The sequence below is a fragment of the Acipenser ruthenus genome, chromosome 17 (assembly GCF_902713425.1).
Source record: "Acipenser ruthenus chromosome 17, fAciRut3.2 maternal haplotype, whole genome shotgun sequence".
Classification (NCBI taxonomy): Eukaryota; Metazoa; Chordata; class Actinopteri; order Acipenseriformes; family Acipenseridae; genus Acipenser; species Acipenser ruthenus.
Window position 1 is genome coordinate 14,281,632 of NC_081205.1, and position 26,612 is coordinate 14,308,243.

Consider the following 26,612-nt stretch of genomic DNA (forward strand, 5'->3'; position numbering starts at 1 on the left):
CACCTGTACATCAGAAGTTGAATTCAGCTTATAAAGAAAGAGTGGAAAAAAAGGCAGAAGCTATTTTATATTTGAATAACTCCCAAGTATTGCTTATTATAGTTGTTCTCTTAGTATGTTATTTGGACTGCACTGAAAGAAACATTTCCTTAATGTATGTTATACATTTGTTGAGGTGAGGTCGGGTCACAGGGAACCTTTTGTGAATTCAGTTAACCAGTCAAGCTACAGGGCTAGACCCGCCCCTTGATTGATTGATTGATTGATTGATTGTGTTCATTGTTAAATGAAACCAAAATCCTACAAGTTATATTCTACTTTGTGTGGGTGTGTTTTGGGCGACAGGGAGGGGGGGGGGGGGGGGGGGGGTTGTATTTTTAACAAGGACAAGTAGATTTTTCTAGCATTTTGTCCCTTGGACTTAAATTGAAACTATTCAGTCTTGAACAAAGACACGGCGATCTGATTCAAGCATTCAGAATTCTTAGAAGGTATTGACAAGGTCGACAGAGGGACTTTTTCGACCTGAAAAAAGAAAGAAACTAGGATCAGGGGTCACAAATGGAGATTAGATAAAGGGGCATTCAGAACAGAAAATAGGAGGCACTTTTACACAGAGAATTGTGAAGGTCTGGAACCAACTCTCCTATAATGTTGCTGAAGCTGACACGCTGGGATCCTTCAAGAAGCTGCTTGATGAGATTCTGGGATCAATAAGCTACTAACAACCAAACAAGCAAGACGGGCTGAATGGCCTCCTCATTTGTAAACTTTATGTTCTTATGAATCGAATTTCAGTGGGGTGCTGGCTCCAGGGGCACAGAGCACTGGAGAAAAATAAACTTGGATAAAAGACTTAGGCTCTGGATACAGCCAGGCTGGATGGGGGTGGTGACGATCAGAGGTTCCCTTGCAATGCAGGGTGGGTTTCTGGATTGGGTGATGATTATGTGAGGTGCTATTTGGCACCAATCTTATACCACTTACGACCCATGACAAATCAAATCCTCTCTGCAACACCCAGTCCTTCTGGGGTAAAACCTTTCAACTACAAACCCTGTAGGAACGCACTATGACTGAAACCAATACTCTGTAAAAGGGGTCCAGGAGCAAGCTCATACTGTAGATTCTAACTGGTCATTTTTTGCAGGTTAGTTACTTTCTAGCCTCATCAGGCTTGCTAACACTGCAACAAAAGCAGTTTCTTTACAAAACAAAAATCATAAGATACCGGAGCGGGCTTTCTTTAACACGGCTTTATCTTCCTCGCAAACCCACTAACTTCCTTCCTGCTCCCCAGCAATGCTTCACCGGGGTTGTGCACAGTGCTGCAGAGCACCTCTGCACAGCTGCCCAGTGCAATGCAGCTCCCCCCTGCACAGAGCACCCCCGCCCAGCACAGTACCCCGAGCCAGCAGTGTGCAGCTCCCCACTGTAAAGCACCCCCACCCAGCACAGTGCAGCTCCCCACTGTAAAGCACCCCCACCCAGCACAGTGCAGCTCCCTCCCTGCCCAGCACACTGCAGAGCCCCCCTGCACAGAGCACCCACACCCAGCACAGCTCCCCCCTGCACAGAGCACCCCCGCCCAGCACAGTGCAGCACCCCCCTGTACAGCACGCTCCCCCTCCCTCTCCTGCACAAAGCACTGCGCCACACAGCAACCCAGACACCGGAAAACCACAACTCGATCACTAACAAACATTCATGCAGTTTTAAGCATCAGAAATGAGGGACTCCTTTTGTATGCTTAAACACTTCTCACCTCTTGCTACTTTCTGCTTTTATTAACCAGCTTAACTTGCTACCAAAGTAACGTTACTACCCACACATCTAAAGAACATATCACTCAACACTAGTGTTGCATTTTATCAAATCAAGTAGATTTTTCTTTAAAGTTTGTTTGCGGATGACAGCAGCACACATCCGTATAAAGTATTAAAGCTGACTTTAAATGGAACATGTCACGGTTTATCTTTTAATGGAAAGACATCATTCTGTATTACATGTTGGGATGTGTTGCCCTTTCGACCCAGAAGGATGTGTAGAAACAAGCCACTTGACTGGCTCCGCCTGCCCAAGAGGCTGCTTCACGTCCCTGGTCTGATGAGCACCAATCTAACCACTGTCCCAGGGGGAAGGGGCTCACCTGAAACAGCAGCTTTACTGTGCATTCCAGCACAAGACCAGGAAACTGGAGAGAGCGCTGGAATCCCTGCCTAGCACACAGACTCAGGAATCCATATCATTAAATCAACCAGCCATAAAAAGGGAGGAGAGGCTGGGCACAAGATTTCACCATTGCGCTAGATCACATCATAAATCATTTACAATCCTAAAAGCGAGGTGTAATGCAATGTCTTTCAGACAGCATCGCAATGTTGTGGGTCCTCTGTGTCATTCAATCTGCAGCTACACGCTACAGACTCCTTTATCCTCTCAACACAAACTGGCTTTCTCTTAAAGCAAGGATGACGTGTGTCAGATTTTAATAGACTTCAATACGGTTTGGCTTTTTGAGTTGATCAATGTGGTGTTGTGTTTTCACAGTCATAAATGAACACCTTGAGGCACCAAGCCCTACAGTGAATCACATTGTTCCCGTGCAGCCTCGCCCATTCCCACTGCTCGGCCTCTCTGCGAAGTTCCAGACCCCACAGGAAGTGCGTTTACATTTACAACTTGGACCCAACCTGGTTTAGGGGTGATCAGATTAAAAGATTCTTATCCTTTAAGCCAGCAGTTTACAATGGAGCACAGACCTAGGCTGGCTTTGGCATAAAAGGACTGCATTCACCCTGTGAAGGAAACCTTTTAAGTTTCTTACCGACTTTACTGTAATGATTTGTTTAATTCTAGATACAAGTACCCACAAAAACAAACATTTCCTTAGAATATATTTTTTGGTTCTGTTGTCCATGCAAGAATGCCAACTTCCTGTTGCCATGTTCTGTGCCTGTTTGACACTGACAATGAGTGTATGTGGCAAATGTGAACCGCTCTCAGTAGAGCACAAAAACGACCAAAGCCATCGCAGAGCCCCGTTTACAATACAAAAAAGCCTTCCTAAGAGCCAAGCCACTTCAAAGCCAGCTTCAAAGTGGCTAGTGTAAAACAAACAATCAGGCTTTTAACCTGGATAACCACATTAGGAGGACTACAGAAAATGCTCTAAATGCATCTCTGGACAAACTGTAAGCAATTGTGTCTTCTCTGTCCTTCAATGAAGAATGGACAATAAAACTCATCAGCCCACCACAAAATGAGGTACTGTATTCAGAAAATCAATGTGCAGCCTTTGTGCTGCGCTAAGCGGTTCCATTCCACCAGGGTCCAGAGTCTGCAGACTTCTGAACTCAGACTGCTTATTTATGGACTGTTATGCACTATTACACTGCTTCAGCACTGGCCCTGAACTAAATCAGACTACTGACTAACTAATATGATCACAGCTGTCTCCAAGCATTAATGGCAATGTCAAACAGGCTCAGGTGTGTGTGTGTGTGTGTGTGTGCGTGCGTGTGCGCGCGCATCTCTCCCAGCTCCACCTCACACCCAGAGATACACAGGGAGGGGGAGAAGACAAAACTGTGACCAATCCTTGTAGTTCAGGGCTAGGGTTAGCACAGAACATTGAAATAGGATTAGTATGCAATAGCAGTGTCCACTACAAATCGATCTGAGGCTGTGTTCACACTGGGTCCGCACTCTGTACCCAAGGACAATCCGTTTGGCAAATGCAGAGTCTAAGCCTGCACATAGGAAACAATCTATACAAGGGAACCCGACTAGGAAGTAAACATTTTGAGCTCAGCTTACTTCATATTCTGATGAAACAAGTAGAGCAAATAACTAAAAAACAGGGAACTACATTCGGGTTACCACACAGCCCGGGAAAACTGTGACAATCCCAGTTTTCAGGCTGAATGTTGTCCCGGTCGGAAACAGAAATTATTAATTGTTCTGGTCTTCGTATATTATATATATATATATATATATATATATATATATATTTTTTTTTTTTTTTTTTTGCAAGTACAAAAAATGCTCAGCAAATTAATAGTAGAGTAATGTATTTGGTTGTGTTAGTGTCATTGTTTATTTTATTTTTGAATTATGTATTATTTGTTTAATCATTCTCATTATGTGTATACCACATGTTTAAATGGTAATAGCTAGGGCTGTGTTCAAAGGTTCGTTCACTTGCCACTTAACAGAAACGGTTTGACAATGTGTGAATACTATACAATAGGGCTGCAACGATAAAATCGAAAATCGATATTTATCGATTTTCCTCCCGATTACGATCATTGATAATAAAACTGGATCATCGATAATGGCAAAGTTTATTAAATTTCTGGAATTTATAAACTAAATGTTGCACCAAACTTCCTATATTGGCATTTAAATTACAGGACGCCACCAATATGTCTACTTGAAATACCGACACAAATACCCGGCACTAAGGTTCAAATGTATCTCCTCAAGTGCAGCGCGAAACTGATTCTCTTCCGGTTCGTTTTCATAAATGAAAGATGTCTGACAAAAGTGATAACAGCGGGTAGAAGTGCTCCTGAGCGCACAATTGTTACACCACCCAGTACGAAAAGCAAATACTGGCGTCATTTCGGATTTTGGACGATTGGAGGACAGATTGAAAATAAAAAAAATGTTGTATGTAAATTATGCAAACGCGAACTCCCCTATAATTCAAATACAACGAACATGAGAAGCCATTTGGAAAAACACCACCCACTTGAGTGCAGCGAAATACACGGTAAGGAGGAGGGATAAGAAACAGCTGGGCCTTCATGTCCTAAACAGCCACGAATGACAGCGTTTTTTCAACAAACTTCTGCTGCTGCATTACCCGGTCAACGAAGTGAAGCAATTACAAAATCAATTGTAAAATTCATCTGCAAAGATATGAGACCCATCAGCATTGTCGAGGGTGATGGTTTCAGGGAATTTTGCAGTGAAATGGAGTCGAGATATCAAATTCCGAGTTGCACAACAATTTCAAAGAACATAGTTAAACTGTATGATACCACTCGTGCAAATGTAAAACAAATACTGCATGATTGTAAGGACATTGCTTTAACTACAGATGGTTGGACCTCCTTAGCCACCGATGCTTATGTTACCGTAACAGCGCATTGCATTACTGATTCTTGGGAACTGCAAGATTTTGTTCTGCAAACCAAAGAGCTTCGAGGAAGTCACACAGAAAATGTTGCAGAGTGTATTTCAGAAATTCTGGATGATTTTAATATACGCGAGTCAGTAATTGCTATCACAACTGATAATGCACTGAACTACGTCAACGCAGTAGAAAGATATCTCAATTTGATCAACATCCCGTGTGTGGCTCACACAATTAACCTTGCTGTACGGAAGGGACTGAATACTGGACCGATCGAAAGAACACTTACCCGACTTAAAAGTTTGGCTGCACATTTCAATAAGTCACCAACTGACAAATGTCTTCTGGAGGATAAGCAAAAGTTGCTCGGCTTAAATGACAATTTAATCAATGACTGTTACACGCTGGAACAGCATCTACGACATGATTTGCCGAGCATCAGAACAGGCTGCAGTGGCCGCTGTAATCTTTGAAAAAAAGCTCTCGCATCTGGAGTTAACAACTAACGAATGGATGGTTGTTGAAAATATCCGTGAAACTCTGAAACCATTCAAAACGGCAACCGCTGCATTATCAACAGACAAATACCCCACAGCTTCAGCTGTTTTACCTCTTCAGCATATCCTGATCAATCAAGTTAAAAACTTTGCAGCATCTGAAATTCCTGTAATAAAAGGAGATGAAAAACAAAATCTGCAGTGATCTGAGTTTGAGGTACGACAAAGAAGAACGACAATCAACATTCGTGCTTTTGAACTGATTTGGTAAATGAACATGGCAGTTCTGAAAATAAAGAAGCTAGCAGAAAAACTGCACTGACTGCAATGGGTGACCTGTTTGGGGACACATACACCTGTGGGCAAGAAGAAACAAAGAATTGCAAAATACAACTGATGCAGGAGATGGCGTGCTATAGGAGACACCACTCTCAGCAGATAGCAATCCACTGGAATGGTGGAAAAAAATCAGGCCTGAAATATCCACACCTTGCTCAACTGGCCAAAAAATACCTGTGTGTGCCAGGCACATCTGTGCGCTCTGAACGTGTCTTTGACAGCAGGAAACATTGTAAATAAAAAGTGAGCAGCCCTGGATCCAGAGCAAGTCGACAGGCTTGTGTGCCTTGCAAACAACATTTAAAATACACACGTTTGAATGGACAGATTGGATATACATAGTTTATGTTTCTTTTTGGACTGTTACAATTCTGGTGATCTAGTTGGATATTTCTTAAGGACAACACACAGTAAGTAACTGACTGTACATAAACTTATATTTTTCATTTTAAAGTTTTTATTTTGTGTACCTGGATAATCATATATACACACACACTTCTTTTATAATGCATTTTTATTTTAGTTTGACTTTTGACCGTCATCCGGTGTTGCCATTAGATGTTTTTCTAAACAGAGGGTTGAGAGATACTAAAACATTGTAAAAAGTGTATAATAGGGAGGTGTCTTATTTTGTATTGTAGGTAAAACAAAAATAACTCTAAATATCGATTTTTTTATCGATCAATTTGATATTGTGGGTTCAATTATCGATTTCAGTTTTCGGGTTAACCCGACACCCCTACTATACAATCACACATTACATGACACACACATGCAAAATTTGATCTTTTGATTTTGCATAATGCATATTACATAAACAAAAGTTGTTTATTAAAATCCACTACCAAATCATTAAAATGCAGCAACTCTATATGGTGCCGCTGCCGTGTATGGAGCAGGGTATCGTATCCGTATTTGCTTTTTAGAAATAAATATTTATAAGGGGAGTGGCACTGAAAATGCAAATAGAGATGAGTTAGTACAATTGTAGTTCATAAACAGCAATCCTCCTCCTGATTTCATGGTAAATAACTCCACCAGTCCCTGGAGTCTAGCAGAAAGTCATTCTTTTTTTCACTTGGCCTCAGTCCTGTAGCTCCTAAAATAAGTGGAGCTGCTCCCCTCGGCCCACCCCACCACACCACCCAATTATTTGAAGAACTTGAGCAGAACAGGCAGCAATAATTGAACCTTTGTCAGGAGCACAGGCCCTACAGACAGCTGACTGTCTCAGGAAGCTGCCTGTGGTTTGTTCCAATACATTAACTAACTCCACCCCTGCCATTGGGTGGTTACTCAATGCAGCTTAAAATGAAAGCGCAGGAAGAGACGCTTTCAAGTCAGGACACATTGTACATTATTTACTTTTGGGGAAGATAGCTATTGTAAACAGTAACGTTCTTTTTGGTTTGGAGGAGGAACCAGCTCTGAAATCGAGGCTCTATTGAGCACAAGAAGATCAAAAGGACACAGCACTGCCATGAACCTCACAAGTGTAAATCAAAATAGGGCTGTGGTGAAGGGTACATTGTGACCTTCGAAGGTTCAGAACACATTACTGAAGAAAGGTTCGAACCGTCAATGGTACTAATTTGCATAAGTTACTGGTGACATCCCCACAGCTAGCAGCTTACATTTGATTGAAAATTCTATTCTTTTACAGGTAATCCATATAAAAATACATTAGAGAGAGCAGTATTAGTAATCCTGTTTTCATCATTTAAATAAATGTTTATGTACAAGTGACTGGTACTGCTTGCGATATATACAGCAAGCTTGCATTGCAGCCAATTAAAAGAACTGCAGCGGACTTGGGCAAAACAACATTTAATTTAAGAGTCCCTGTTCCAAGCGGGTTATCAGTCACATTACTACTACGAATAAAACTAATAGTAATACTAATAATTAGTAGTGCACCGATAAGATTTTCTTAGCCGATACCGATGGTTATCTACCCAGGTCGGCCGATACAGATAGGATACCAATAATAAATACAGTGCAGGTAAACTACTACAAACTGACATAGGACCTATAAATTTAACTGTTTTATAATTACAGATGTTAAACAATTAACAGATATCGTTTACTTGTATTTATGACAATAAAATGAACAGGTATTGTTTACTGGTTGCATTTACATCAGAAAGTGAATACAAAAGAATAACGTAGTATTATATTGGGTGCTTGTCAGCAATTTATTCATTTGTTTTACAAGTCGCACAAAAATAACACTTTGTGATTGTACTAGTATACACTTCTGTAGAAAAAATATATAATGACTAACTTTTATAGCCACTTACCATTAAACATTGCTTATTACAACTTCGACCTATACTTTACAGTAGAAAAAAAAATTGGCTACGCAATGTCAACTACAACAACGTTTGTTAAATTCTTATAAGCACACACTGCTAAATGCAGCCCAACTTAAATTGTGCACTTAATCAAAAACAGAAATGTCATGAAAATATCCGGCTACAAAATTCAGTCAAACTTGAATTTGTTACTAAACAAGACTGCACAGCAATCAATTCCAGCTTCAAAATGCCACCTAATACACCTGCAACCAATGCAGGTAAGAAACAAACAGAGCCTGATAGACAATTACAAAAGGTAATTCCCACTTAATTGTGAGCCCACAACTCCTTGGAAGTTAGGGAGGTTGTAGTCTTGGTTTTAAAAAAACACTTTTCAGCTAAACCGTTTACATTCAAGGATTTGATCAAGTGAGCTACGGAGGAGGAGATGAGGTGATGCCAAGCTGCTAAAGAGAGAGAGACGGAGCAGAGACATCGCAGAGGCAGCGTTGTGACTAACCACGCATCAATACTGCATTTGAACAATTGCCTGGTTAATACCATTTTCTTACAAATAATAAAATTACATAAAAAGTATAATAGAAATGATATATGCTTGTATACTTTACATATTTGTACTCTAAACTACGAACAACAACTTAAAACTATCAATGTTAATTTAGCATTCAACTTAATTTACTATTCGAATAATATTCTACTCGCAGTTCATTGTTGGATTTAATGTAGAATCGAGTTTGTTCTGCACACAACTCGCTCTCCTTTGTTGTCTTCAGATATTTAAAAAACAATCCAAAACACTGCTATTGCACAGCATTGGGAAAATGAGCATCTCAGGTGTTCTTGTGTCATTAGTACGTGCGCCTGACCAAACATTGAATTCTGTGCTGGAAGAAATTCAAGCATGAATATTGCTGTAAAAATCAGCTAAAATAAACTGCCGATAGCCGATTGTGTTTTTTTCCCCCCTTATAAAAATGAAGAAATTAATGGTGGGGTTCAGCCTCTGGATAACTCGAGCTGGAGGCGGGGACGGGGGTTCAGCCTCTGGATAACACAAGCTGGGGGAGGGAAACAGGGGTTTAGCCTCTGGATAACAGGAGCTGTTCAATTTAAAAGTTAAAGACATGGTTGGTAGAGGAGAGGTTGTTGGCCCGGTTTGCTCAGCAAATATTAGGTCATAAAACCAGGAACACAACATAAAATACACGTGCAGGAATCGAGGAATTTAAAATCTATAATGTACCCAATATAACCAGAGTAAACCACAGGTATGTACCAATGTGACAGAGTCAGCCCTGGGTCCTGCACTTGGCTCCCCTGGCCCATCACCACAACTCTTCCAAGCGTCTCTTTGCTGCAGTCACAGTGCCAAAAGCAACGCTCAAAGTTTGCTTCTGAAATTAAGACTTAAATTTAAAAATAAATAAAATAAATATATACATACATTATTTATTTATTTATTTATTTATTTATTTATATATATATATATATATATATATATATATATATATATATATATATATATATATATATATATATATATATAATTTATTATTTATTTATATATATTATATACACACACACACAGTACTATGCAAAAGTTTTAGGCAGGTGTGAAAAAATGCTGTAAAGTAAGAATGCTTTCAAAAATAGACATGTTAGATTATATTTATCAATTAACTAAATGCAAAGTGAGTGAACAGAAGAAAAATCTCAATCAAATCCATATTTGGTGTGACCACCCTTTGCCTTCAAAACAGCATCAATTCTTCTAGGTACACTTGCACAAAGTCAGGGATTTTGTAGGCATATAGTCAGGTGTATGATTAAACAATTATACCAAAGAGGTGCTAATGATCATCAATTCAATATGTAGGTTGAAACAATCATTAACTGAAACAGAAACAGCTGTGTAGGAGGAATAAAACTGGGTGAGGAACAGCCAAACTCAGCTAACAAGGTGAGGTTGCTGAAGAGAGTTTACTGTCAAAAGTCTGGCTTCATCTCTGAAGTTAAGCACACGTGACCTCCTTCACATTGAAACATCACAATGAATTCATATTTACTGAGGGTTTGAAAAAAAAAAAAAAACACACAACACCTTTATAGGCCACCGTGCATGGATCAATGCAATTTTATTACAAGTTATACATTAAAATGTGGGAAAACCACTCGCTGTTCAATTGTTTGACCTCTTCCTTCCCAGTCAGCGAGTGAAGCTGTGTTCTTGTACTGGATCGGAAGCTATTCCTTCTGAGTGATCGAGACAAACTAACCTACTTAGCTACTACCTGTGTAACCATTTTAAATCAATAAAAGCACAGGCTGAAAGAGAGAGGTTTACCAAACTGACTGCATCCACGGGCATACTTTATGTAGCACAATGAAAATCTTAGTTCACAGGATCAGCATTGTTCAATTTTCCTCTGTCTCATGTGTAAATAAGTTGAGGGGTAAGTACTAAAACCAGCATCCAGTCAACCTTTGAGGACATGCAGCTAACTCTCCAGCCACTCGATACAAAACTAAATAAAAGCACCTCTGATTTCAGAAGCTCTTCCGGTTAAGCTGAGAGAGCGCTACAAAGGCCAGGCCTCCCCAGGAGCCCTGAGATTCAGAGGCCTCCTTCCTTCCTCTACTGCAGCCCCTGGATTTCTGTGTGAGCACACAATGGAACATCCTGTACACCTTACATAAAAACATAAAGTTTACAAACGAGAGGAGGCCATTCAGCCCATCTTGCGCGTTTGGTTGTTAGTAGCTTATTGATCCCAGAATCTCATCAAGCAGCTTCTTGAATGATCCCAGGGTGTCAGCTTCAACATTACCTTGCCAACGCCACGGCAACACAAAGCTTTCTGGATTCCTAAGTGGGGAGGGAGCGATACTAATCTTAAGGAGCTTTGCATTTTCTAATAACGCAGTGAGAGGAAAGCTTTCCCAGCAATTCAATGTCAAACTGGGAACTGAAGTCCCTTTTGAATTTTACATTCCAGTACAGCAAGGATTTCATGGACCTGTTGGTCTATTTGAATAGACTGTATTTACATCATAATCATTACCGTGACGGAGTATTCCAAGCACCTTAAATCACTGCTTAGCCTACATTCACTTAAGTATTGAGCGGGATGCACAGAGAATCCCAAAATCAAGAATCCATTAGGTTTAATATTTTATCTGTTTGTTTTCTAGCATGAAGGGAAAACAATGTTTAAACTCCCAAACATGGTATTCAGTAATAAGTTGAATTCTGTGCCAGCATTGGGATACAATGCAGACATGTATTGTATGTGTTTTGACTGTGCACATCACCAGTGCAATCAAGGACAGTGAAAAGGATTACATTTCAATTATGTTAGCCAGTAACCTTCTCCGTCTGCACACTGAATGGAGTTAAAACCAAAAGACGGTCAATTCCAACAATACAGGGAAAAAAAAAAAACACTTTTGTATCTATATAAAAATCACTACACAACATTTCCAGCAAGTTGGGCACTGTTTAAGCGAGGCATTTCAGAATTGAGGTGCTTGCCTTTTTTCTGTCCCATGAGATTCTGACTCGCTCCAAAACAGCACGACGCGTTTTGTCCCAGATGGCGTTCCATAGAGATCACTATGCGTGCATGGTTTGTTCATTTTTTGCTGTCAGACTTGGAGACACAAGCTGCCGTGTTGATCCTGTGTGTTTTTTTTTTTAATCTATCGATCAAAGTTTTCTCATTTACCTTTTTTTTTTTTTTTTTTTTTTTTAAACTGTCGCGCAGCTTCTGGCGAGGCGGTAAATAAGTGCAAGGTATTTGTCATTTGTAGCGAATACGAATATCTGAGTTTTGTAACCGAATTCATTCGAATATTTGTCCCAACACACAATCTCTTTTTTTATATATTTATATATATATATATTTATATATATTTATATATATATATATATATATATATATATATATATATATATATATATATATATATATATATATATATATATATATATACACACACACACACACACACACACACACACACACACACACACACACACAGTACTATGCAAAAGTTTTAGGCAGGTGTGAAAAAATGCTGTAAAGTAAGAATGCTTTCAAAAATAGACATGTTAATAGATTATATTTATCAATTAACTAAATGCAAAGTGAGTGAACAGAAGAAAAATCTAAATCAAATCCATATTTGGTGTGACCACCCTTTGCCTTCAAAACAGCATCAATTCTTCAAGGTACACTTGCACAAAGTCAGGGATTTTGTAGGCATATAGTCAGGTGTACGATTAAACAATTATACCAAACAGGTGCTAATGATCATCAATTCAATATGTAGGTTGAAACACAATCATTAACTGAAACAGAAACAGCTGTGTAGGAGGAATAAAACTGGGTGAGGAACAGCCAAACTCAGCTAACAAGGTGAGGTTGCTGAAGAGAGTTTACTGTCAAAAGTCATACACCATGGCAAGACTGAGCACAGCAACAAGACAAGGTAGTTATACTGCATCAGCAAGGTCTCTCCCAGGCAGAAATTTCAAGGCAGACAGGGGTTTCCAGATGTGCTGTCCAAGCTCTTTTGAAGAAGCACAAAGAAACGGGCAACGTTGAGGACCAGACGCAGTGGTCGGCCAAGGGAACTTATTGCAGCAGATGAAAGACACATCATGCTTACTTCCCTTCTCAATCGGAAGATGTCCAGCAGTGCCATCAGCTCAGAATTGGCAGAAAACAGTGGGACCCTGGTACACCCATCTACTGTCCAGAGAAGTCTTGTCAGAAGTGGCCTTCATGGAAGACTTGCGGCTAAAAAGCCATACCTCCGACATGGAAACAAGGCCAAGCGACTCAACTATGCACGAACACACAGGAACTGGGGTGCAGAAAAATGGCAGCAGGTGCTCTGGACTGAGGAGTCAGAATTTGAAATATTTGGCTGTAGCAGAAGGCAGTTTGTTGTAAATGAAAAGCTTCATTCTAAGCAATGCCCGTACCGTGTCAGACAACAAGAACGTCGATTTGAAACAAAACCGTTAAAAGAGAACAGAGAACAGGACATAAAAACAATAGCATTATTTTTGAATCTATACCGTTCACTTTGCATTCATGAGAAGTCTTTTCAATATATTACCATGTCTGCAGGCAACAGTGAAGCATGGTGGAGGTTCCTTGCAAGTTTGGGGCTGCATTTCTGCAAATGGAGTTGGGGATTTGGTCAGAATTAATGGTCTCCTCAATGCTGAGAAGTACAGGCAGATACTTATCCATCATGCAATACCATCAGGGAGGCATCTGATTGGCCCCAAATTTATTCTGCAGCATGACAACGACCCCAAACATACAGCGAAAGTCATTAAGAACTATCTTCAGCGTAAAGAAGAACAACGAGTCCTGGAAGTGATGGTATGGCCCCCACAGAGCCCTGATCTCAACATCATCGAGTCTGTCTGGGATTACATGAAGAGAGAGAAGCAACTGAGGCTGCCTAAATCCACAGAAGAACTGTGGTTAATTCTCCAAGATGTTTGGGCCAACCTACCTGCCGAGTTCCTTCAAAAACTGTGTGCAAGTGTACCTAGAAGAATTGATGCTGTTTTGAAGGCAAAGGGTGGTCACACCAACTATTGATTTGATGTAGATTTTTTTTCTGTTCACTCACTTTGCATTTTGTTAATTGATAAATATAAACTATTAACATGTCTATTTTTGAAAGCATTCTTACTTTACAGCATTTTTTCACACCTGCCGAAAACTTTTGCACTGTACTGTATATATATATATATATATATATATATATATATATATTGTAAAACAACTCACCCACTCGGGTTCGTTGCCCCTTTAAGAATGCGACCCAGGACACTCAAATGGATTTTTCAGCGCGGTTGCGCTATTTTTTTAATAACACACAATAAACAAAATACAAAATAAACACCTAGCTCTTCTGAGCATTAACTACACACGCAGGAACCTAACTATCACAGGACGGCTAAGCCGTTTCCCTGTTCCACAAAACTAACCACACAAGTTTGCACTGTACCTTTCTCTCGGGACTGCCGGGAAGCAGAGCACTCCTTTCTGCCTCCTTCCATTCAGCAGCCTCGAGCATACTGCCTGTTCTCCTTTTAAACCCCGCACCTGGGCCTAATTTCCAATAAACTCCCAGGTGCGGATGATGATTAATAATAAAACAATTAAACCATTAAACAAAACAATAAAGCAAACAACCAAAACACAGGTACATTCTCTCGCAGGGATGTTTTAACCCCTTCCCTGCTGTCTCTCACAACCCTCTACGTTACAATATATATATCATTAGTGCCTTGCAAAAGTATTCAGACCCCTGACCAATTCTCTCATATTACTAAATTACAAATGGTACATTGAAATTTCACTCTGTTTGATATTTTATTTCAAAACACTGAAACTCAAAATCAAAATCAATTATTGTAAGGTGACACTGGTTTTATGTTGGGAAATATTATGAAATATCTTGCTTGCCTAAGTATTCAACCCCCACACATTAATATTTGGTAAGAGCCACCTTTCGCTGCAATAACAGCTTTAAGTCTTTTGAGGTAAGTATGTACCAGCTTTGCACAGTGTCGGAGTGATTTTGGCCCATTCTTGGCAGATTTGCTCCAGGTTGTTCAGGTTGGTTGGACAACGCTTGTGGACCGCAATTTCCAAATAGTGCCACAGATTCTCAATGGGACTGAGATCAGGACTTTGACTGGGCCACTGTAGGACATTCACCTTTTTGTTCTTGAGCCACTCCAATGTTGCTTTGGCCTTGTGCTTGGGATCATTGTCCTGCTGAAAGGTGAATTTCCTCCCAAGCTTCAGTTTTTTAGCAGACTGAAGCAGGTTCTCTTGCAGTATTTCCCTGTATTTTGCTCCATCCATTCTTCCTTCAATTTTAACAAGATGCCCAGTCCCTGCTGATGAGAAGCATCCTCACAGCATGATGCTGCCACCACCATACTTCACTGTAGGGATGGTGTGTCTTGAGGCATGGGCAGTGTTAGGTTTGCGCCACACATAGCGCTTTGAGTTTTGGCCAAAAAGCTCTCTTGGTCTCATCTGACCACAAAACCTTTTCCCACATCGCAGCTGGGTCACTCTCATGCTTTCTTTGCAAACTCCAGACGTGCTTTCAGATGGTACTTTTTGAGTGAGTAACAGCTTCTTTCTTGCCACCCTCCCATACAGGCAAGTGTTATGCAGAGCTCTTGATATGGTTGACTGGTGCACCATTACTCCACTCCCAGCCACTGAACTCTGTAGCTCCTTCAAAGTGATTGTTGGCCTCTCTGTGGCTTCTCTCACAAGTCTCCTTCTTGTTTGAGCGCGGAGTTTTGAGGGACGGCCTTTTCCTGGGTGGTGTGATGCAGCTTCTACATTACTGATTATTGATACAACTGTGCTCACTGGGATATCCAAACACTTGGATATTATTTTGTACCCTTTCCCTAATCTATGCATTTGTATTACTTTATTTCTAACTTCTGTAGAATGCTCTTTGGTCTTCATTTTCCTTCAGATTCACAGCCTGACCAATGATCCTTCAACAGTGGGGTTTTTATCCAGAAAATGTGACAGCAACTTTAATGGTTCACATGTGGAGGCCTATGGTAAGGTAATTGTGTCCTCGTTAGGGCAATTTCTTTCATCAGTGTAAACTGGGAGCTTCCACAGCACAGGGGTTGAATACTTATGCAAGCAAGATATTTCTGGTTTTTTTTTTTTTTCTTAAATATTTCCCAACATAAAACCAATGTCACCTTACAATAATTGATTTTGAGTTTCAGTGTTTTAAAATAAAATATCAAACAGAATGAAATTTCAATGTACCATTTGTAATTCAGTAATATGAGAGAATTGGTCAGGGGTCTGAATAATTTTGCAAGGTACTGTACATACATATATATATACATATATACATTATATATATATATATTATATATACACACACACACAGAGCCCCGTTACTTCAGGAAAAACAGATGTTAAGGAAGACAGAAAAAAACAAATTCGCTATAAAAGCCAATCCCAGTGACCTCTCTCACACACACACAGAGATTAATCAAGCTACAGCTATTTTTAAACATGTCTTGGAAAATCTTGCCCTGTACTGTTAATGTCCTGGATAGCTCTTAATGCTGATGCAGCTAACTGGAATAAAAGGGTAGAAGCACAAGTAGTGATGCAGCTAACTGGAATGAGAGGGTAGAAGCACAATGCTTCTTATCTACAGAACCCTCCCAGAGTAACAGGGAATCATTGGCAAGCCAAGGCTGCTTTCTTGCGCATTATCAGCAGTATTTAGAGCTGAAATCCTGCTGTCAGCAGCTACACATGGAAGAGCTCACAGGGTCAAAGGATGTGAAGATCATAAACTTCCCTAAACTGTGGAGGGTGGAGAGCAGAGTCCAGAGACAGAGAAAAGATTAACCTGGCCCTGTAACCACCCCTCAAATCACACAAGAGCAGAGGGCTACAGAGTATCACACAGACACCTGGGTCAGCTGGTAACAGGGCAGCGCTCTTGCAGGCCTCACAGCCAACACAAATAGTGAGAGTGTAGGGGGATACAACTTGCATATGTTACAGAATCAAAAGGTCAGGGGTGCGGTCTGCACTGAAAATGAATATGAAAAGATTACACTCACCAAGAAGAGCAGTTAGTATCGGTTGGGATCTGCAACTGGAAAAATGCCAGAGACTTAGTGCACATGAAAAAGTGCATGCTCATAAAGAAGCTGTGTTGAAATTGACTAACTATACTTCGGGTACCAGTGTTAATCTCTTGTCTGCCAAAGCATCTCAGGGCACAAAATCAGCACCAAATTCCTTGTTCTAAATTTTGGGGTCATTGCGGTTTCTAGCAAGGCAGGTTATGCCAACACAAGGAAGTACTGATGCCAACAGCAACCTACATCCGCTACTTCATTTAAGTGCAGGGGACTTGGCTGATCTTGAGAAATGTTTAAAAAAAAAAAAAAAAACGCAGCTAGGTCATGATGTTGAAAATAAAATGTTAGGAATGTGGCAAAGAGGAGCAAAGCAGATGATTACTATGCATGCATTGTTGAAACATCTGTGTCAAACACTGAACAGGTCAGTGTCATACTTTGTCATGTTAGTTCACCTTTTTGAGGACTGTTGGTCTGTACAGCACAGACAGAACTGATGCTGCTACATTGACCAAAAGTATGAAAGATGTGCTTTTAAGACTTGATTTGACATTTGGCCAGTGTTACGATGGGCTACGACCAACATCTGGGATATTCACCAGTGCAAGCCAGGATCCTTGAAGAATAGCCCAAAACCTTTCATATTGACGGTTCAGCACATCTAATTTTACAGGAGGCTACAAGGTCAGTCCCCCTTGTCAAAAATGCTAGATTTTTTTCGTGACATTGTAAATTTTGTGCATGACTCCCCATAAAGCCTGATAATGATAACTCGCATCAAAAACAAGGGAGGAAATGCCAATTTATTGAAACATCTCTCAGCTCGCCAGCCCGATCTCTGCCAAAAGTTTACTTTATTGTACCGCATGTCCAACGTTAGCAATGTTTTAATATTCTTTGGATTTTGTGGTAATCCGTATTTTATGTGTATGTGCGATAGCTGTGAAAATCCTGCGTTTTAAATGGTATGGACACCAGGATGAATAAAGACTTCATTTCCAGCATATCATCTTTCCCTACACATAAAAGGATCAGTAGGATGCTTCACCTGCAGAGGACCTTCAGAAGCTTCCGAATCACACTGCAAAAGAATAAGAATAAACAGCACTTTGTTTATTATAGTAACCGAATGGCTGCCTCTCGCTAGTAAGTCTTACGTTCTTAACCCTTTGCGGTCCTATGTCGGATCTGGTCCGACACTGCAATTATTCCCATCAGGTCCGTTGTCTGACCCTGTCCGACATCATCCAAAAAAAAAAAAAAAAACAAACGCAAAAAACAGGTTTCTAGTTGTTTTATCTCCGGAAAAAGAAGAGAAAACCATTCAATGGCCGCGACAGGAGCCGAGACAAGTCCGAAAAAAAAAATATATATATATATATATATTAATAAGGGCGTATCTCATGAATAGTCATACTTGCCCCTGGCATCAGATAATGGGGCGGTCATAAGGAAACAAGCTGACTGATACTGCATCAGCGCACAGAGAACATCAAGGACATTTGCAGAGCTTTTTTGAGATGTTATAGTAATAAAATAATGGCCTTGGATCGCATTATTGAGGAGTTTGGTGATAAAACGAGTGATCAGGAGATGATTGATCGGTATGTACGACTATTATTATTATTATTATTATTTATTTCTTACATAGGTGAAAGCTATAGCGAACAAAAGGGTGGGCCGGGGCTGGAGATGCCTAGTGAGTGCTTTGTTGATATGCAGGGCCTTTTAAACCCGTTTGACTCTGGAAAAAAAATACTTTTAAACAGCGCGTCTAAAATTAACTGCGCGTGTGAAAATAAATTGGACCCGACGTGCCTGACACACACTTAATAAATGGACTGGAAAGGGTTAAAGGTGCACTGGGGCGTGGTTTTGACGGACACATTTGGCTTGAATACGCGTAAGCAGAATTCTGTTCTAATAGCACGTAAGATGAAGGCATCTACATTAGTAGCCTGTTTTAGAAATGTAGCATTAAATATAATGGTTAGCTTTCAATGTTTCATAGTTGAATTACTTATGTTAGCAGCGTTGAGTACTATCCAAAGCAGTTTTGCCAGAATTTTTTTTTTTTTTTTTTTTTTTTTTTTATCTGCTGAACTATTCAATTTGGAAGGGGTGATTTTCTAAATATCCAACACTATAAAATTGTAAAATGAATGCAGTGTACAACGTTTGTGTGTATTCCCTAACGTACCCCTGTATGTAAAACATTTAGCCTAGTTATAAAAAGTTACATACAAGAATTTAGATACCTTCTAATTGGAGTATTTGAAGCTGCCCAAAATGTGTTCTCTTTATACAGTGCCAAGAAAGTTTGTGAACCCCAATGATAATTATGGAAATTCCATAGTTTTACCATGAGTCTTCTTGAATCAAAACCAGTCTTTTCTTAAATATCCCAATAGGGTTTATATTAAACAATTCCATGTCTTAAAACAAAATGATGTATGAACTAGACAAACAATGAGTAATTAAGATTCAGGGTATGTGAAAAAGTAAGTGAACCCCTGGTTTTATCACCTCAATTAAGGGGATAATTAGAATCAGGTGTTTAAATAATTAGGTAGATCTTCAGGGGTGAGTTTGGGAGGCCCCACCCTATATAAAGATCAGAAACTTTGAGTTTGGTCTTCACCATACAGGCGTGTGGAAACACGTCATGCTACGATCAAAAGAAACCTGAGGACCTCAGAAAAACAGTTATTGATGCTCATCAGTCTAGAAAGGGTTACAAAACCATTTCTAAGGATTTTGGGCTCCACCAATCCAGTGTCAGACAGACAGTCTACAAATGGAGAAAGTTCAAGACCACAGTCACTCTACCCAGGAGCAGTCGTCCTACCAAAATCTCTCCAAGAACAAACCGGAAAATCATCAAGAAAGTCACAAAGAACCCCAGAGTAACATCCAAGGATCTGCAGGCCACTCTCGCCTTGGCTAATGTGAGTGTTCATGACTCAACTATCAGGAAAAGACTGAACAAGAATGGTGTTCATGGAAGGATAGCCAGGAGGAAACCACTGCTCTCTAAAAAGAACATTGCTGCCCGTCTGAAGTTCGCCAAAGAGCACATAGATGATCCACAAGACTTCTGGAACAATGTTCTCTAAACAGACGAGTCAAAGGTAGAACTTTTTGGCCTCAATCAGAAACGTGATGTTTGGCGAAAACCAAACACTGCGTTCGAACAGAAGAACCTCATCCCAATCGTCAAGCATGGTGGTGGGAGTATGATGGTTTGGGGCTGCTTTGCTGCCTCAGGACCTGGACAGCTTGCCATCATTGACAAAACCATGAATTCTGCGCTCTATCAGAAAATTCTAGAGGAGAATGTCAGGCCATCTGTCTGTGAGCTGAAGCTGAACTGAAAGTGGGTCATGCAGCAAGACAATGATCCTAAACATACAAGCAGATCTACAAAAGAATGGCTGCAGAAGAAGAAATTCCACGTTTTAGAATGGCCAGTCAAAGTACATAGAGCTGTCCATGCAAGGAAGCCCTCAAATGTCACCGAGCTGAAGCAGTTCTGTAAGGAGGAATGGGCCAAAATTCCTCAAAACCGATGTGAGAGACTGACCAACAATTACAGGAAACACTAAGTTGAAGTCATTGCTGCTCAAGGGGGTGCCACCAGTTACTGAAGCTAAAGGTTCACATACTTTTTCATAAATGGATATTGAATGTTGAAACATTTGTGGATAAATAAATGTTGAAAAGTATCATGTTTTTGTGTAATTTGTTTAATCAGGTTATCTTTCTCTATTATTAGGACTTAGAATAAGATCTAATAACATTTTAGGTTTGAAATGTGAAATGTGAAAATCCTAAGGGGTTCACAAACTTTCTCGGCACTGTATGCAAGAAATAAATCAATTGATGTCTTTTTACACTGTGTTGCGCTTTCTTACCACTTTTATTTGAATTTTACAGTCGGTGGCAATGACCTTCGAATAAACTGGAACTTTTTTAAGCAGGAATTTTTTTATATACACATACGAGTCAGTTCTTGGAGATTCTGGCTTGTGATTGGTTAAAACATCATAGGAGAAAAAATAGATTTAGCGATTGCCCTCAGATCCTTACATCACCGTGCAATAGTCTCGGTCTCATGTGATTGGTTCACATCACTGTCAGTCCTGCCCCTTTACAAAGGAACACCCTCCACCTCCACGCAAGATAAAATGGCTGAATGAAAACTGCTTAACTGCAATTCTGTCATTGAACAGAAAATGAATTACAAAACATACAACGAAATAACGAAAAAAAACTTGCGGTATCAGCTAAATTTAATCAAAACACTGTAAAGCCATAAATATTTGCGACCAAAATATTTGGCGAATCACACCCATAAAACCTACTGTGCTCCAGAAATGTTGGCGCCCTGCTGCACTGGTAGTAGTATATTACTTCATTATATGTAGAGCACCAAGATATTCGTGCCAAAAATGTTTACTTCCCCCACCCATATGCAAAAAATGCATAACAAAAGGCTTGCAAATATTTATGGCTTTACAATATATATATATAAAGTAATATTTACTTTGTAACCTTGCCTCATCATTTTGACTGACTAATTAAACCTGTACTGCAGACTCAGCTCATAGTGGAAAGTTATCCCTCGGGAAGACTATTGTTACCTCCAGGGTGCAATTTAATTTATTTTATTGCATTTATATAGCGCTGCTTATACAAACGTATCGCAAAAGCATTGTATAGTACATAACAAAAAAATAACTGTATAGCATGTCACACATACAACTGCCACAGTCAGACCATTTCAATAACAGCATACACAATGCAAAAGCAGCAATTTTAAAGTTACATTAAAAACCACCAAGATAAGAAAGCCATTTTATAAAAGTGCATTTTTAGTCTTGACTTAAACTAACGGTCCTAGCTTCCTTGACAAACTAAGGCAGAGCACTCCATAATGTTGGCGCTCTACAATAAAAAGCCCTCCCTCCTCCCGTGTTGCTTTTGTTTACCCTAGGAGTAACCGGCAGCCCAGCATCCTGTGATCTCAGAGTGCAGTTTGGAAGACACAGGGTCAGTAACTCCTGCAAATAACTAGGTTCTAATCCATTCAGAGCCTTGTAAATTAATAGCAAAATCTTAAAATCAATTCTATACTGCACAGGGCGCCAGGGTAAAGAGGCCAAAACAGGGGTAATATGTTCACTTTTCCTGGTTTTAGTCAGAATTCTAGCGGCGGTATTCTGAACAAGCTGCAAGCAGGATACCACACGTTTTGGGACACCAGAAAAAAAGTGCATTACAGTAAATCAATTCTAGATGAAACAAAGGCATGCATTAGTCTCGGCATCAGGTACAGAAATAATTGGTCTAAGCTTGGCTATATTTCTCAAGTGGTAAAGATACTTTTGTAACTTCCCCAATACGAGTCTGAAATGCGAGATCCGGATCAAAGACGAGCCCCAAACTCTTAATTTCTAGTTAAAGTTTTGATGAGAGACTACAAGGGTCGAGCTCATGTAATCCCACATTTCCTTTTAGTTGGTTCTTTGAACCCACTAGCAAACAGTAGCATATATAACAAAAACAAGGGACCTAAAATGGAGCCCTGTGGAACACCCCAGACAACTTCCGATGAGGCCGATTTTACCTCCCCAATAGAGACAAACTGAAACCTACCAGAAATATAAGATTTGAACCAGGATAGGACAAGGCCAGACAGTCCTACTTTCAAGACTATTCACTAGGATGGAATGGTCTACAGTGTCAAAGGCAGCACTTAGAATCAAGAATAATTAATACTGATGAAAAGCCCAGTCAGAGCTTATCAGCAGATCATTCACAACTCTGACAAGGGCCTTAATAACAAAGCCAGTTGCCATTACATTATACTCCAGCTGAGGTCTAATGTTTACTTTCACTTGCCTTGCCTCCTAAATATGTCCTCGTGATTTTTTTTTTCTTCTTTTAAATGAATTAAAATAAAACAATACAATACAATACAATACAATACAGACTCATCATGCTTAATCCAATTTACCTTGTCAGCGCTGGCACGAAAACCAGAATGAATGAATGAATATACCATTAAGAGTTAGACATGTTTGTAATTGAACTGCACCAACTCTCTAGAACCTTATCTCAGAATGGTAGGTTGGAGATTGGCCTATAGTTATTGAGGACTTTAGGGTCCAAATTGTGTTTCTTAAGCATAGGCTTTAACACAGCTACCTTAAAGTGCTGAGGGAACTATACCGGAGGAAAGTGAACCATTTATAATTTTTAAAATGAAAACCAAGAACATCTTTTAATAGTTTTGTAGGAATAGGATCAAGAGAGCATGAACTAGCTCAGTCAGTTCCTGTATGTTAATCAAAGAAAAAGCCCCCATAGTAGCCTTAATAGGTGTAGTTGGTAAACGATATGTTAGTTATTTTAACATTTATAATTATAAAACAGTTTAAATATTGGCCCTATGTTTTGTTCTAGTAGTTTACAATACCTAACCTGTAACATCTATTATCAGCATCCTGTTTGTATCGGCCAATATGGGCAGATAATCATTGGCTATCGGTATCGGCCAAGAAAATCTTTAAATCGGTACACACCTACCAATTATATTACATTTTTATATATATATATGAATGACACACACACTGATGTGCAATGAAAACGCAACAGTCTAAGTTTTACATCAATAGCTCATTGTTATGTTATGTTATGTTATTTGCTTACGATTGTAAGTCGCCCTGGATAAGGGAGTCTGCTAAGAAATAAATAATAATAATAATAATATTATAATATTATTTACATTTTAAATAGTGAGCAGATAGGTTTGTTGATTGTTTGAGTAATATTGATCCTTGGGTTAACAAAATACTGAGCTCAAGTCATGTGATTTCATAAAACCGCCAGGTGATCAGTGTTTGATATTTGAGTTGAGTTCATTAAGAATCTGTAGAATGAGCCATTCAAAAAGACATGATTTTAAATAACGCAAGAGCAGTGAAAGACAGGACCGTGCCCCGCTTGAGTAATGAAGATTGCCTGGTTGCTATCGGCATGATTGAAGGCAGCCTGTCTGTGAGAGAAGTTGCCCGGAGAATGAGATGTTCTGCTTCAACAATCAGCGGACTAGTCCAGAGAAACCAGGAAACCAGCTCTGTGAAGGACAGGCCACGTCCTGTAAGGCAGAGGGCCACCACACCTGCCCAGGACCGTTACGCTGTCCGTTGCATTGTTCAAGCCAACCGGTGGAAGTGTGATGATGTGGGAAGGAATCTCCTTTAATACAAGAACGCCTTTGGTGCAGATTGAGGGCAACCTTACTGCTCAGTGATACATTGACAAAGTCCTTGAGGCAACAGTTTTTCCTTTTTAAATCAACATAGATAAGCATTCCAGTTCCAAATACATATGTACACTCGTAGCACACTATCAGCAAACCTTGTATAAAACAAGACAACAATCATGATTTTTACACAACTTTAACCCCTTTTTATACAAGCTTAAAACCACAGTGTCCTACCACTTCCGAGAAGAGAGAGCGCGCTTCAAATCAGCACTTCCCTAAATAGCAGCGCACATTTCTATCTCTACCCAGTATGCACGATTAATCTGCATATATATTTTATATATATATATATATATATTATATATATATATATATATATATATATATATATATATATATATATATAAATAAAATGTGTGTTGTCTGTCTGTACCCTGTGAAATGGCAGCCTTTGTTTTGTAGTTCACTCAGTGAGGTCACAATGTATTTCTTCTGGGATCTGTTTTTGTACTTAAGACAGTGTTGCATATAATGTATTATGTTTTGCAAATTAACGAATATTCAGATACTTGTCTGAATTGTCAACAGATATGCGGACATGACAATACCATGTTCATCCCAGCACTAACTATTTGCAATCCACTGCTATGCTAGGTGTTTATAAAAGAACATTTGAATTGTTCTAGAAGGCATGGCGAAATGTCTTGCAATCACACTGGAAAAGCAGAACCCCTTTATCCAGATGTCTGTTTAGATCAATGCCAGCAGTGCAAGGCACTAGCCATCTGTATACTTAACTTCATATGTTTTATCTTAGAATTCACTGACAAATGTTTTTGAAGCCTGAAACCTAGGGAATGAGGCTTGCAATTGCACTACCTATCTCACTCCACACCTGCATATTGCACACAGGTAGAGCATTTCTCCCTGCCATTTGCTACAGCTAATCTAAAAGCAAAACGTAACATTCTGCTTTAGTTTTAAGTTGTTGGGGAGTTTAGGTCAACCACATGGGGTACAAGTTAGGAAGCAAGGACGAGAAAAGCTCCGGTAGCCGCTATAAAAGGAGTACCAGCCCACAGGAAAGACGCTGTGTAACTCCATTTTACTGACTAAGGGACAGCCATGCCACTGAAATCCAGTTCCTGAAGGGCCGTGGTTTTAGCAGACTTGTTGCTACACAGCAGGCCATAAAAACAGACTTTGAGGCTGGAACTTCAACATTACACTTAAGATGGTCCTGCTTGAAACTGGGAGGAGCTACTGTTGGTTTTAATCACTCTCTCATAAAGGGCCTTCCACATGCTCTCATCTGGAATGCACATCAATGGAAAAGCACACATCTGCACATTCATGCAAGCACAATGAACTGGACTACAGGGAAACTGACAGTGGCTCTTAACCAAGCCTCACTGTCCAGAAAGATGCCCAGCGCGTCGGCCTCAGCGCAGGAATGGTCTTTTCTACATCCAGACGGGCCTTTTTGTGCTCCAGCTCTCGGTATGTAATCTGCACAGAAAGCGTCAATGTTACTTCATTCTCCTCACCAACGAGTACTGCATGAGCCTTGCTTTTTTTAAAAAAAACTGCCATTTACCTTAGCCTGCCATGATGAGGCAGACAGCGAGTCCTCAAACCAAGTTAGGTTTGATGTCAAATGAACGCGCATATATAACACACTTCTGTGTAATTTTGCATACTCCATATTATTCCCAATAAATATTTGTACTAAAACATGTGATTGGTGTTTGTCCCAAACTACTGAACTCCTCTATAGGCGCAGTGCTGGGGACACACAGGGGGGGCTGTCTCCCTGCTCTACAGGGGCAGTGCTGGGGACACACAGGGAGGCTGTCTCCCTGCTCTATAGGGGCAGTGCTGGGGACACACAGGGGGGCTGTCTCCCTGCTCTATAGGGGCAGTGCTGGGGACACACAGGGGGGCTGTCCCTGACTTGCAGTACATTACAGCTTCGCTTCAGCCACACCGGGCACTACAGTATCAGTGCAGTTATGGTGTGGCGTCTTGTTCTTGCTAAGGTACCTGTCCTGACTTAATTATTACTGTAAAGCCTGTTCGATCTGAACTGCACACGCGGCCTCACACCAGGACCTGTTTAAACAGTCCGCCGCTGAGCAGTTCCAAAAACAGAATATTTGTACATATCACTAACGTGTTTACTCCTCCGTGAGGAAAGCAGCTTGGTCTCTAACCACTGCATAATAATTGCCTTAATAACAAAGCCAGTTGCCATTACATTAGACTCCAGCTGAGGTTTAATGTTTACTTTCACTTGCCTTAAATATATGTCCACCAATTTTTTTTTCTCTTTTAAATTAATTTAAATAAA

At 40.0% G+C, this 26,612-nt stretch overlaps 1 protein-coding gene across 1 annotated transcript in view; it reads right to left on the reverse strand.

Annotated features, from left to right (window-relative positions):
• Window positions 1-26,612, reverse strand: part of nherf1b (NHERF family PDZ scaffold protein 1b) — a 60,638-nt gene that overhangs the window by 33,171 nt on the left and 855 nt on the right. The gene's annotated exons all lie outside the window — the stretch shown is intronic.